The sequence below is a fragment of the Cebus imitator genome, unplaced genomic scaffold (assembly GCF_001604975.1).
Source record: "Cebus imitator isolate Cc_AM_T3 unplaced genomic scaffold, Cebus_imitator-1.0 Scaffold170, whole genome shotgun sequence".
Taxonomy (NCBI): Eukaryota; Metazoa; Chordata; class Mammalia; order Primates; family Cebidae; genus Cebus; species Cebus imitator.
Window position 1 is genome coordinate 3,128,890 of NW_016107485.1, and position 13,264 is coordinate 3,142,153.

The following is a 13,264-nucleotide window of genomic DNA, read 5'->3' on the forward strand; positions in this document are numbered from 1 at the left end:
TGTTGGATTGTTTATCCCTGTTAAACTGTGGTTCCCCCTAAGTCTTGCCCAGTTCAGGCCCCCTTGCACTGCCTGCTGCAGATATGCATATCCCTTACTGAGTTATTAAGTAAATCTCTCTCGTATGTCAGATGATTAATAAGAGAGACCAGGCCAGACACAATGGCACAAACCTATAATCCCAGCACTTTGGGAGGCCGAGGCTCATGGATCACTTGAGCCCAGGAGTTCAAGACCACCTGGGTAACATGACGAAACTCCATCTCTACAAAAAATACAAAAATTAGGCCGGGCGCCGTGGCTCACACCTGTAATCCCAACACTTTAGGAGGCCGAGGCGGGCAGATCACGGAATTTGAGACCAGCCTGGCCAATGTGGTGAAACCCCGTCTCTACTAAAAATACAAAAATTAGCCAGGTGTAGTGGCACGCACCTGTAGTCACAGCTACTCAGGAGGCTAAGGCAGAAGAATTACTTGAACCCAGAAGCGGAGGTTGCAGTGAGCCGAGATCGTGCCACTGCATTCCAGCTTGGGCAACAGAGCGAGACTCCGTCTCAAAAATAAAATACAAAAATTAGCTGGGCATGGTGGTGCATGTCTGTAGTCCCAGATACTCAGAACGCTGAGGTGGGAGGATTGCTTAGGCCTGGAAGGTGGAGGTTGCAGGGAGTGGAAATCGTGCGGCTGCACTCTAGCCTGGGTGACAAAGTGAGATCCTGCCTTAATAACTGAGACCACAAATATTATCAAAGTTCAAAGAGATAAAGAGATAACTACAGATTAATATGGAAAAGACTTCATGAAAAAGAGAGATCTACTTAATAACTCAGTAAGGGATATGCGTATCTGTAGCAGGCAGTGCAAGGGCCTGAACTGAGCAAGACTTAGGGGGACCACAGTTTAACAGAGATAAACAATCCAACAGTCAGTCAGTCACCCTCCACTCCACATCTTTCATTAATTAGCTGTATTATATAGGAATCTCTGATCCTTATGAAGGGGATGATCTCAGACTTCTGGTCTTGAAATGTTGTGATCCAAAGAGAAGAAAAGAGAAAGGCACCAGCGAGTAAGGGAAGCAACAGAGCAAAGGTACAAAGTGGACAGCATGAGCTGGATATTCTCTTAGAACACAAAGCAGACCCAATGGTGACTCTGTTGAGGAAATACTCATTCAATCAACATATGTTTATTGAGTGCCTATTTGTACCACACACTGTTTTAAGTGCTGGGAACACAGTACTCAAAACAGAAATCCCATCTTTCAAAGACCTAGCATCCTAGAGGAGAAAGAAGTGACTTAAAAAATTAATAAGAAACTATATTGTATGTGAGATGATGAATAGTGCTATAGAGTAAAATGAGGCAGGAAGAGCCACAGGCACTTTCAGGAAGTTGCTATTCTAAATTAGGTGGTCAGGGAAGGCTCAGTAAGAACGTGAAATCTGAGCAAACACCTGAAGAAGGTGAGGGGCTGATGGAAGCAGAAGTCGGAAGCAAAGAGCAGCATATAGGTGGTGAAGCAGGCGTACAAGAGACTAGGTTGGAAAAGTGAGGAAAAGCAGGTAAATCTTCTAGAAAGAACTCTAGGTCTTAGAGTCTGCAGATTTATATTTCAATCAGAGAATCATTATCTTAGCACTGGAGAGAACTTTACAGTTCATTCAGTACAACAGCCCATTATATTATTATTGCGTTTTGTTTTGTTTTTTGAGACAGTCTCACTCTGTCGCCCAGGCTGGAGTGCAGTGTGTGATCTCAGCTCACTGCAACCTCCACCTCTCACGTTCCTCTCCTGCCTCAGCTTCCTGAGTAGCTTGGATTACAGGCATGTGCCACCACCACACCCGGCTAATTTTTTGTATTTTTGGTAAAGACAAGGTCTTTTTTTTTTTTTTTTTTTTTTTTAAAAAAAAATGTTTTTTTTTTTTTTTTTTTTTTTTTTTTTTAAAAAGATGGAGTTTCACCATGTTGGTCAGGCTGGTCTTGAACTCCCGACCTCAGGTGATCCGCCCGCCTTGGCCTCCAAAGTGCTTGGATTACAGGCGTGAGCCACTACGCCCAGCCAAGACAGGGTCTTGCCATGTTGGCCAGGTTGGTCTCAAACTCCCGGCCTCAAGTTATCTGCCTCCATTGGCCTCCCAAAATTCTAGAATGGCAGGTATCAGCCACCGTGCCCAGCCATATTATTTTTAATACACACAGGGTCTTGCTTTGTCATCCAGGCTGGAATGAGTGGCACCATCACAGTTCACTATAACCTCAAACTGCTGGGCTCAATCCTCCCATCCCAGTCTCCCAAGCAGCTAGGACTACAGGCACACACCATTGTGCTTGGCTAATTTTTCTTATTTTTTTATAGAGATGTTGGTCTCGCTATGTTGCCCAGGGTAGTCTCGAACTCTTAGCCTCAAGCAATCATCCTGCCTCAGCCTCCCAAAGCAGTGGAATTACACGCATGAGCCACCACACCCAGTCCCCATTAGATTACTAAGTCCTTACTCCTCCCAGGTGACCACCTTGTCTTGACCTGAGCAATCTGGTGGATGTATCTATCTCCCAAGACAGTCTGTCCACCCATGGATAGCCCTGCCTTAGGCTTTAACTTGGGCAGAAATATGTTTGCTAATAATATCTACTCTTTGGTCTTTTTAGGGGTACTTTGTATTCTATATATTTCAGACATTTGAAGATACCCAGGTCTCCAAGATTCCTCTCCTCTTCAGGTTAAAGTTAGCTGATTATTTTAACTTTTTTTTTTTTTTTTTTTTTGAAACAGAGTCTTGCTCTGTCACCTAGGCTGGAGTGCAGTCGCAGTGTCACAGCTCACTGCAGCCATGAACTCTCAAGATCAAGTAATCCTCCCACCTCAGCCTCCCAAGTAGCTGGGACTATGGGTGCACGCCACCATGCCCAGCTTTTTTTTTTTTTTTTTTTTTTTTTTTTTTTTTTTTTTTTTTTTTTTTTTTTTTTTTTTTTTTTTTTGCAGAGATAGGTTTCCACTATGTTGCAAAATTTGAGACCAGGCTGGTCTCAAACTGCTTAGCCCAATGGATCTGCCTGCCTTGGCCACGCAGAGTGCTAAGATTACAGGCATGAGCTACCATGCCAGGCCTATTTTAAGTGACATGGTCTCATGCCTGTACCAGTAAGGGAGTCTCAGCTGCAAGCCACCAAAACTGACTTGGGCAACTTAAGTTATGAAAGACAGGAATGTATTGAAAGGGTATGTAGTAGGGCATAGAAATGAGGATAAGCTGAAGAATCAGATGGTAGAAAACAACAGCAACTCTAGTATCCAGATACTAGGAATTAGCTCCTGGTTGTGATGAAGGAGCTGCAACTGTTTATTGAACTTTATTGTTACTGTATCATTCAACCAAAGCTTCCAATTAAAGGAGGAAAGCATCTATTTGCCTAACATCTGTTGGCCTGACCTGAGCCAAGTGTGCCTACCACCTAGTTGCTCAGGGATGAACTGCTCTCCAAAGCAAAGCTAAGCTGTTATTCCCAGAAGAACCTGGGCTGGATGCTGGACAGGCCAAAATAACTTACGTCTACTAAATTCTCTCAAGATATGATGCTTCAAATTCCACATAATCAAGATATGGAGCAGCAAAACCAGGGTACTTTCTCTACACATGCTGTATGCCTGGGAAAGTGACCAAATTTGTGCCTGTTTCCTGTCAGTGATGGTCACAAACATATTTGGTAGTTCCTATGACAATAAAAGAAAATGTGTGCAAAATGCTTTATAAACTCGAAGCTAACTGCAGTACTTAATACAGTAAATGCTTGTCACAGCCATTTTATATAGATTTTATTTAATCTTCAAAACTACTCTATTTATTGATTATAGGCTAAAAAAAAAAAAAAAAATATGAAGGTGGAGATTATGAGCAAAAACTCTAGAGTCAGACTAAGTTCAAATCCCGACTCCACCCTGACTTGTGCAACCTTCAGCAAGTTACTGTTTCTGTGACTGTTGCCTCACCTGGATATGGGCATAATACTAACCATCCACAGGGCTGATGTGAGGACTGTGAGTTAATACAAGTAAAATTCTTAGACCTGTGACGGGTATATGTAGCAAACACATAATACGTATTAGCTATTATTATGAGTGGCACTAATTATTCCATTTTTGCAGGTGAAAGAAATGAGGCATCAGACAGATAACTTATAAGTTCTCAAAGTTTAAAGTGGTAAAGCCAGGCTGGGTGCAGTGGCATGTGCCTGTAATCACAGCAGCTCATGAGAGCAAGGCAGGGGGATCTGAGTCCAGGAGTTGGAGGTTTTGGTGAGCTATGATAATGCCACTGCACTTCAACCTGGGCAACATGGCAAGACCCTGTCAATCAAGCAAGCAGTACAGCCAGAAGTTGAACTTCATTGTTGGTACTCCTGACTACGATACTGTTTTCAAAAGTTAAAAAAAAAAAGTGGCATTTGGACTTTAACCCTATCCTCAAGTAACATAATTAAGGATATTTACAAATGAACTCAAACACAGGAGAGGGAAAAAGGAAATGATCTTTTTTTTTTTAAGTTTTTTGAGACAGGGTCTCCCTTTGTCACCCAGGTTGGGATGTGTGGTGTGATCATGGCTCACTACAGCCTCAATATCCTGAGCTCAAGTGATCCTCTTGCCTCAGCCTCCAGAGTAGCTGGGACCACAAGTGCATGCCACCATATGTGGTTAATTCTTAGAAATTTTTTGTAGAGGCAGGGTCTCACCATGTTGCCCAGGCTGGTCTTGACCTTCTGGGCTCCAGTAAGAAGCCTTCCACCCCAGCCTCCCAAAGTGCTGGGATTACAGGCATAAGCCCCCGTGCCCAGCTTGTTTCATGTCTTTAGAATGTTAGCTTGCAGGATAACTAGATATCTAGAGAAGGCTGAGAAAAGTCACATCATTATGTTGTAGTGGAAAAAAAAAATTCTCTTTGCCTTAATTGGAAATTTTACCTTTCCAAGAATAAGATTTTTAAAAACTGAATTGATGCTGTCAATCTCATTTCTTTCTCTTTTTTTTTTTTTGAGATGGAGATCGCTCTTGTCACCCAGGCTGGAGTGCAATGGCACAGTCACGTCTCACTGCAACCTCTGCCTCACAGACAGGTTCAAGCAATTCTCCTGCCTCAGCTTCCTGCCTCAGCCTCCTGAGTAGCTGGAATTACAGGCACCTGCCACCCTACCTGACTAATTTTTGTATTTTTAGCAGAGATAGGATTTTACCATGTTGCTCAGGCTAGTCTCAAACTCCTGACCTCAGCTGATCCACCCACCTTGGCCTCCAAAAGTGCTGGGATTACAGGCGTCAGCCACCACTCTTGGCCTGTCAATGTCATTTCTGATGTCAATCTCACTTCTGATTTGAGGGAAAACAAATACAAAACATTTATCATACTTAGAAAAGCAGAAATATAACTGCAGAAGAGACGTATGTTAGTTAGAAGAGACAGTTAACAGTTAGCTGAGCCTACTGAAAACAGGCGAGTGTATCTCTCCTCATTTATAAATGGTGAGTATACATTAGTAAGCCTAAATTTTAAAAAAGGGGAAGTAATTATATATGTAGCATTCAAACAACGGCGCTGTCCAAATCAGTTCATAAGCCACACTGAAAACTTTCTCAATGAGAAAGACTAGAACACAGTTGTTGATAAGGTTGTACAGCTTATTATTTCAGTCATATGCTATTACTGATAGTACTGGTACCATGTTTCTGAGACAAGGTCTCATTCTCTTCCCCAGGTTAGAGTAGTGTGGTGCAAACACGGCTCACTGCAGCTTCAACCTCCTGGGCCCAAGCATGCCTCCTACCTCAGCCCTCCGAGTAGCTGGGACCACAGGCACACATCACCATGACTGGTAATTTTACTTTTTTGTAGAGATGGGGTCTCACCATGTTGCCCAGGCTGGTCTTGAACTCCTGGGCTCAAATGATCCTCCCTCCTTGGCCTCCCAAAGTCCTGGGATTACAGGCATGAGCCACGTGCTAGGCCTCATTCAACAGATACTTATTGCTCACCTATCACAGTTCTAGGAGATGAGGGTGAGGTGGTGAACAACACAAAGCCCTGCTTTCATAGAGCTTACACCGCAGGGAAGCATTACAAAGAAGAAACTGCGGCTCAGTTACCCGCTCTGTCAGACTCTAAAGCCTATACCATATCTTTGAAGCACATCATCTCTCAGTGGATACAGCTTTGCCCTAAAATATATGCCTGAACATGCACTCCTGACACTACAGTCTAGCACAGTTTAAGCTTTCTGTGTGTTGCCGGTCCAGTGACATCTTCTCAAGTGTTCCTCCCCCAACTCTCTAACTATAAAAACTGCCCTATCAGCGGTAAATATATCATACTGACATGTATAAACTACCCTCTCTCTCTCATTAATCCCTAAACTACCTGAGGGCAAGAACTGTGTCTTAGCCATCTTTGTAAGTCTAGAAGATGATATACACAGTAGATATTCAAAAAATCGTTGAGAGGAATTAATGAGAGTAGTTTCAACAGAGTTGAGGGTAGAAGCCAGTGTGCAATGAACTAAGGAGTAAATGGAGAAGCATGTAGAGTCTGCTTCTTAAGGCTAAGTCTAGAAATGAAAAGTAGGATAAATGGTAGTAATTTGAAGGAAAATTATGATCACAGGAAAGTTTCATTTTTTTTTTATGAATGAGAAACACTTGAACACAGTTGTTGATTAGGTAGTACAGCAGAGTCAAAAGAGCAGAATTTAGAGTCTGTTAGACTTGAATTCTGGCCCTGTCACTTATAGTGACCTGAGACAACTACAGTGTCTGCTAAACAGAAGGTATTCAATAAACGGTTTCAATGATTTTTACTATAGGTAGGAGCCTGGACATTGGTGTTCTGACCCCTCCCACATATCTTGTGCTCTAGTCTAGATTCTCTACATGTGTGTGTGTGTGTGTGTGTGTGTGTGTGTGTGATGGCAAAGAAACAGGATCTCTTTTGCTTCTGTAACACCCATTGTGCTATTCCCATTTCCTTGTGAGTCTGGATGAGCTCATGAATGGCTGCTGTGGAAAATTACTGACGTCACCAGCTGAATAAAGACTATCTGGAGGAGAGTAAGCAGATGAAACAGATGTTAAATTATCAAATGTACAAGATTTTGGGTTTCTGCCAAAACCTTCATTGAGAACTAAGAAGAGAAAAACTGAAAACACAGAGAACTTTTTTTTTAAGCTTCTGAGCCAGCAAGGTGTTCTCACATTCACTCCAGGCACAGAAACGTGGTAAAACGAAAGAGATGATTATCTCCTCAGTTCCCGTCTCAATATTTCACCCTAACGTGGGGTTCATTTCTGTGAGGTTCTACCCCAGTTCACTTTTCTATTAACCTGACACTTCCCAGATTCACGAGGTATGCATTTTTATATTGAAGCAATTATTTGTCCACAGTCTTCTAATGTTCTGGTCATGAGTTATGTTCACCTATTATCCGTGTCTGAACAACACCTCACCCTCTCCCCTCCCTCCCAGGCCACACACCTCCACACTTAAAAAGGGACAGGGAGAAGAATTAAAACTCAGGCTAATGTGACAATTAGGGATGAAAACGCCACATTCACTTAGGATTAACAAAAGCCAGGAAAGATATCGATCTACAGAATTACAAATTAATTGGGCTGGAGACGGTGGCTCAAGCCTGTAATCCCAGCACTTTGGGAGGCCCAGGCGGGCGGATCACCTGTAGTCAGGAGTTGAAACCAGCCTGGCCAACATAGCAAAAACCCATCTCTACTAAAAATACAAAAATTAGCTGGGCATGGTGGCAGGCGCCTGTAATTCCAGCTACTCGGGAAGCTGAGGCGGGAGAATCGCTTGAACCCGGGAGGCAGAGGTTGCAGTGAGCTAAGCCGAGATCACGGCATTGCAATCCAGCCTGGGTGACAAGAGCGAAACTGTCTCAAAATAAAGAAAGAAAGAAATACATACATACATACAAATTAATCACCAAGAACAGAAATGGTGTAAAGCAAAGATGTAATCCAATTGTTTGGAGTTGCAGAGAGAATTGGAACTAAGAGATGAGCAAAAAAAGTAGGAAATTTATGCGCCTACAAACCTAATCACAAACATGTCAGTGTGGAATATTCCAAGACATCTCCATCCCACCAGAAAAACACACAAAAAGGAGCCATCAACCTACCACAAATGTACAGCGCGAGACTGGAAGATACCCTAGTCACCCAGTCACTGAAAACAACCTTTCGAATATCTTTATTTTTCTCTCCAAATAAAAAAGAGCCTAGATCAGTAAGCTAAGTATGAGGATAATTTCCAAAATTCCAGTCCTAACCACACCGGGTGATTCCGGCTAACGTATGCCTCAGTTTCCCCCGTGCTAAAATGCAGACACACCGCTGTTCCGAGTCTCAGCCTGATTGGAGCTCGGGTTCTGCACCTGGATCTGAATCCTCACGGGAAAGCCGCAAGTTAACCTGAGGAGGAGTCGGCAGCTGTCCCGGTGCCGGAGCCAGCCAGACTTTTTTTAAAAGCCCCCCCGCATCAGGCGCGGTTTCTGGAAAACCGCTCCCGAATGCCAGCGCGGTAAATTCCGGCTCGCGCCCCGGACACCTGAGGTGGCCTCAGCCGTCTAGGGGCAGCCGGCCCGGGGGACGCAGCCGACCTCCCCGCCCCGCCGCGCCCCCGGGCCCCCATTCCACCTGCGGCGCAAGCGAGGTCGGCCCCGCGGCTCTCCGGCCCGAGGCGGTGCTTCTCTCTCGCCGGCGCCTTCGGCCCGTGAGTCCCTCGGTCTGACAGTCCGACCACAGCTGCCCCGCATCCCCCGCCTGAGGGAAAGGTGTGGGCGCCGGCGAGTCCCCGCCGACTCCCGCCCGGCACTCACCTGCCCCGCTGGCCACCTCAGCGCCAATCCAGGTCGGGTTAGCAGCTTCCAGGCTCGCACCGTCAGGGTTTAGCGGCGTCTACGCGCACGCGCGGCGGGGCGGGGCACGTGCGACCGCGAGGCATGCTGGGGGCTGTAGTTGTTCCCGCCCACTTGGCGGGACGCGGCCGGAAGCTCTGCGCCCCATTCCCAAGGCCGGCACGCATAGCGATGCTTTCCTCTCGTCTGCACCGCAGCCTGAGCAGCTTAGGACAGTAGGGTGTGGACCAGCAGTCAGGGTGGGAGATAGACGGTGCAAATCACTTGCTAATTTTCTAAATATTTTTCATCTAGGCCAGGCACGGGGACTGATGCCTGTAATCCCAGCACTTTGAGAGGCCTAGGCGGGCGGATCGCTTGAGCCCGGGAGTTTGAGACCACTCTGGCCAACAAGGCGAAAGCCCGTCTCTATTAAATATACAAGAATTAACTGGGCATAGTGGTGCGCAGCTATACGAGAGGCTGAGGTGGGAGAATTGTCTGAGCCTAGGAGGTAGAAGTTGCAGTCGGCCCAGATTGCGACGCTGCACTTCAGCCTGGGCCAAAGTGAGAACTCGCTCTTAAAAAAAAAAAAAAAAAAAGAGTGAGAAACCAAGACACAAAACTATTACAAAGCTGTTTATTTAAATAAAAATTGTTTAAAACTCTAACTCATTCTCCATTCTCTGGTTCAAGAGAACCTGAGGTGGCCTCGGCCGTCTAGGGGCAGCTGGCCCGGGGGATTCAGCCGATGCAGAACCAGAATTCACTTAAACCAGAGAATGAGGAATGAGTTCAAGGTGTACTCTCCTCCGTGGCAGGCGAATCTAACAGCAGCATTCTCAGGTCAGTTTGCTCCCTCACTGACAACACGGAATGGGAAGGTTGGTGAGTCCTCCTGCGCCCAGGAAGGAAAGCGAATTTTTTTTTTCTTTCTTTTGAGACTGAGTCTCTCGCTCTGTCACCCAGGCTGGAGTATAGTGGCGCGATCTCAGCTCACTGCAACCTCTGCTTCCTGGGTTCAAGCTATTCTCGTGCCTCAGCCTCCCTAGCACCTGGGACTACAGGTGGACACACACCACCCTGCCCAGCCGGAAAACAAAATTTTCTGAGTACCTTCTGTGTCAGATCCTATGCTGTGCAATTCCTGTCTCACGTCTCACCCTCACATCCATCCAGGGTTCATTTCACCATTCATGGCTCCTAACCCTTGTGCTTCCACTAAAGCTATGTTTACAAATATCAGGCTCTCCTCTCCTGGGTTTTGTTTTTGTTTTTGAGAGGGAGTCTAGCTCTGTCACCCAGCCTGGAGTGATGTGGGCTCGCTGCAACCTCTGTCTCCCATGTTCAAACAATTCTCCTGCCTCAGCCTCCTGAGTAGCTGGGATTACAGGCACCCGCCACCACACCCAGCTAATTTTTGTATTTTTAGTAGAGATGGGGTTTCACTGTGTTGGCCAAGCTGGTTTCTAACTCCTGACCTCGTGATCTGCTCACCTCGGCCTCCAAAAGTGCTGGGATTACAAGTGTGAGCCACTGGGCCCGGCCCTCTCCTGGTTCTTAAATGAAACTGAGCATCAGCCAGGGAGAGGGCACTAAGTTCCCAGGTGTCTGACTGCAGCTAAACAGAAATTTCAACAGTTCTGCCCACAACCTGACATCTGGGTAGTTCTGATGCTAGAGTTTGCATGAATTTAAACCAATCTTAAATACAACAGCATGAGTTAACATAGGGAGACCCTGTCTCTACAAAAAACAACAAAAAATTAGCCAGGTGTGGTTGTGTGTGCCACAGTCCCAGCTACTCAAGAGGCTGAGGTGAGAGGATCGCTTGAGCTCAGGAAATCCAGGGTGCAGTGACCTGTGATCACACCACTGCACTCCAGCCTGGGCAACAGAGCGAGATCCTGTCATTCGTATATATATAAAAAATATGTTTTCCAGTGAGTATGCAGGCCACCCAAATACATCTAATTAAAATGTTACCTAGGGAAATCAGATTACAAAGTTGCATACAATGTGTAAATACAAAAACAAAGGAGAAAGGAAAAGGAAAGACAGAGATACACCAACAAACCCACCTATCTAGATAGTCCAGGAAGAAACCAGGCCAAACTGCCAATCACTAGAGATCATGAGTCTAACAGAATTGTTAGACAAGACTGTTATATTTCCTTATTCTGTATGAGGAAATGTATTAACTAAAATCCATGGTATCCTATATCCCCAGTATGTCTGGTATGTAAGATAAATTCTCAGATTACAGATAAACTGATAGTAACTGCCGTCTGGAAGTCGCCCATACCAGAGAAGGAAGCAAAGTATCTGGTCAGAGTCCAATGGCTTAACTTCCTTATATCAGACTTAGTATCTTTTCAAGATTTTTAAGAGATGAATAGAGTAACTCTTTCTGGAAGTCGAACAAATGGCTTTATGCTATCCCTGCTTGCTTGCTATACTAGGCTATATTCAGAATTTGGTTTTCAGAATTGCCTTCTAATGGTTTTTCCCAATAGGTTGAGCTCTTCTCTTCTGGCTTTAAGTGACAAAGTCTCACTATGTCACCCAGCCTGGACTGAACTCCTGGGCTCAAGTGGCCCTATTGCCTCAGCTTCCCAAGTAGCTGGGACTGTAAGTGCACATCATTGCAACTTGCTTTTCTTTTTTTTTTTTTTTTTTTTTTTTAGACGGAGTTTCGCTCTTGTTACCCAGGCTGGAGTGCAATGGCGCGATCTCGGCTCACTGCAACCTCCGCCTCCTGGGTTCAGGCAATTCTCCTGCCTCAGCCTCCTGAGTAGCTGGGATTACAGGCACGCGCTACCATACCCAGCTAATTGTTGTATTTTTAGTAGAGACGGGGTTTCACCGTGTTGACCAGGATGGTCTCGATCTCTTGACCTTGTGATCCACCCGCCTCGGCCTCCCAAAGTGCTGGGATTACAGGCTTGAGCCACCGCGCCCGGCCTGCAACTTGCTTTTCTACCTACTTTTAGATAAAACTGGAACCGATTCGTCCTCCCCTCCCTCACAACATTCCTAACAACTAGGCAATCTTCCAGCTTCTGACTGACGTGGGAGATTGAGGGTAGGTCGCTAAACTCGGCGGTTCCAATCTCTGGGCCCAGACCAGTCTCAGAGCCTTAATAATGGGTATTGATTTCAGTGTGTCTCTTGGGGTAACACACAGTCAAGTCACTCTTCCTCCACACAGCAATATTTGAAGTGCCGACAGGTTTTCTCCTGTAGAGGATAAAGGGCCTTAGCAATCCTCCACCACCTCTTTGGAGGTTGGCTCTCCAGTTCACCTCTGTTCCTCAGACTGGTTATCCAAAATTGAACCTAATGACAAGAGCGTGGAGCTGTAAGCCTCTGGTGGCTTTTGGGCACTGGACAACATTGACACATCCTAAAACAGTCTTCTCTCAGTTCTGATGCATACTGAGTTTAAGATGAACTTATTTACATTTATTTCTTCCTCTTAGTTTAGGGCACATCATTTCAGCCTACTTAGGTTAGAGATGAAAACTTATTTTGCCCAATAAATGTACTTGTTAATTCTCCCAGTTTTGTGTCATCTGCAAATCTGATAAAGCTTTCATCTTCATCTAAGCTGAAAAATACATAGGATGTGAATGGGCTAACACTAGTGCTCTCCTTGCAGGTAGGTAATTAACTCAATCTTTGGCTACAGTTGCTTCAATCAGCTATAAATCCATGCAGCAAGGAAGTCAGGTGCCGTGGCTCACGCCTATAATCGAAGCACTTTGGGGGTCTGAGGTGGGCGGATCACTTGAGGAATTCAAGACCAGCCTGGCCAATACGGCAAAACCTCTTCCCTATTAAAAATAGAAAAATTAGCCAGGGGTGATGGCGGGTGCCTGTCATCCCAACTACTTGGGAGGCAGAGGTTGTGAGACTGTGCTACAGCACTCTAGACTGGGTGACAGCAAGACTCAACAACAAAGTCCATGCAACAAGGAATAAAGACTGTCAGGTGCCCTGATGAAATCAATAGACTCAATTAGCATTTCCCTGATATATAAGCCTCATCAAAAGATGAAATGAGGCTGGGCTCAACTTTAGCTGAGTAACCCTTATGAATCACATCAGGGTTTGTTTTTTTGTTGTTGTTTATATTTTTTACGTATTTGTTGTAGTTCCAAACTTCATTACTTATTCTAGCCAAAAATAATGTAAATAAAAGGTTGACTCAATCACTGAGTCCAGGTTATTTTGCTAGACCTAGATCAAATTCACTTGTAGAAGACAGTACCAGAAATTTCATGCTACTTTATAAGCAAATGAACACATGAAAAGGACTAAACAAGGCAGCTGGAAAATATGCCTTGAAAGAACAGAGA

The 13,264-nt window shown here is 45.0% G+C and overlaps 1 protein-coding gene across 5 annotated transcripts in view; it reads right to left on the bottom strand.

Moving 5' to 3' along the window:
- The window catches only part of SGSM3 (small G protein signaling modulator 3), a 35,460-nt gene extending 26,450 nt beyond the window's left edge, over window positions 1-9,010 (bottom strand). For 3 of the 5 annotated variants that reach the window (XM_037744361.1, XM_037744362.1, XM_037744363.1), the window contains exon 1: window positions 8,886-8,988. The gene's annotated coding sequence lies outside the window, so the exon portion shown is untranslated. Of the gene's footprint in view, window positions 1-8,885 lie in introns of all 5 variants that reach the window. The other 2 variants (XM_037744360.1, XM_017544730.2) reach the window with 1 other exon arrangement.
- Window positions 9,011-13,264: the final 4,254 nt, after the last annotated feature.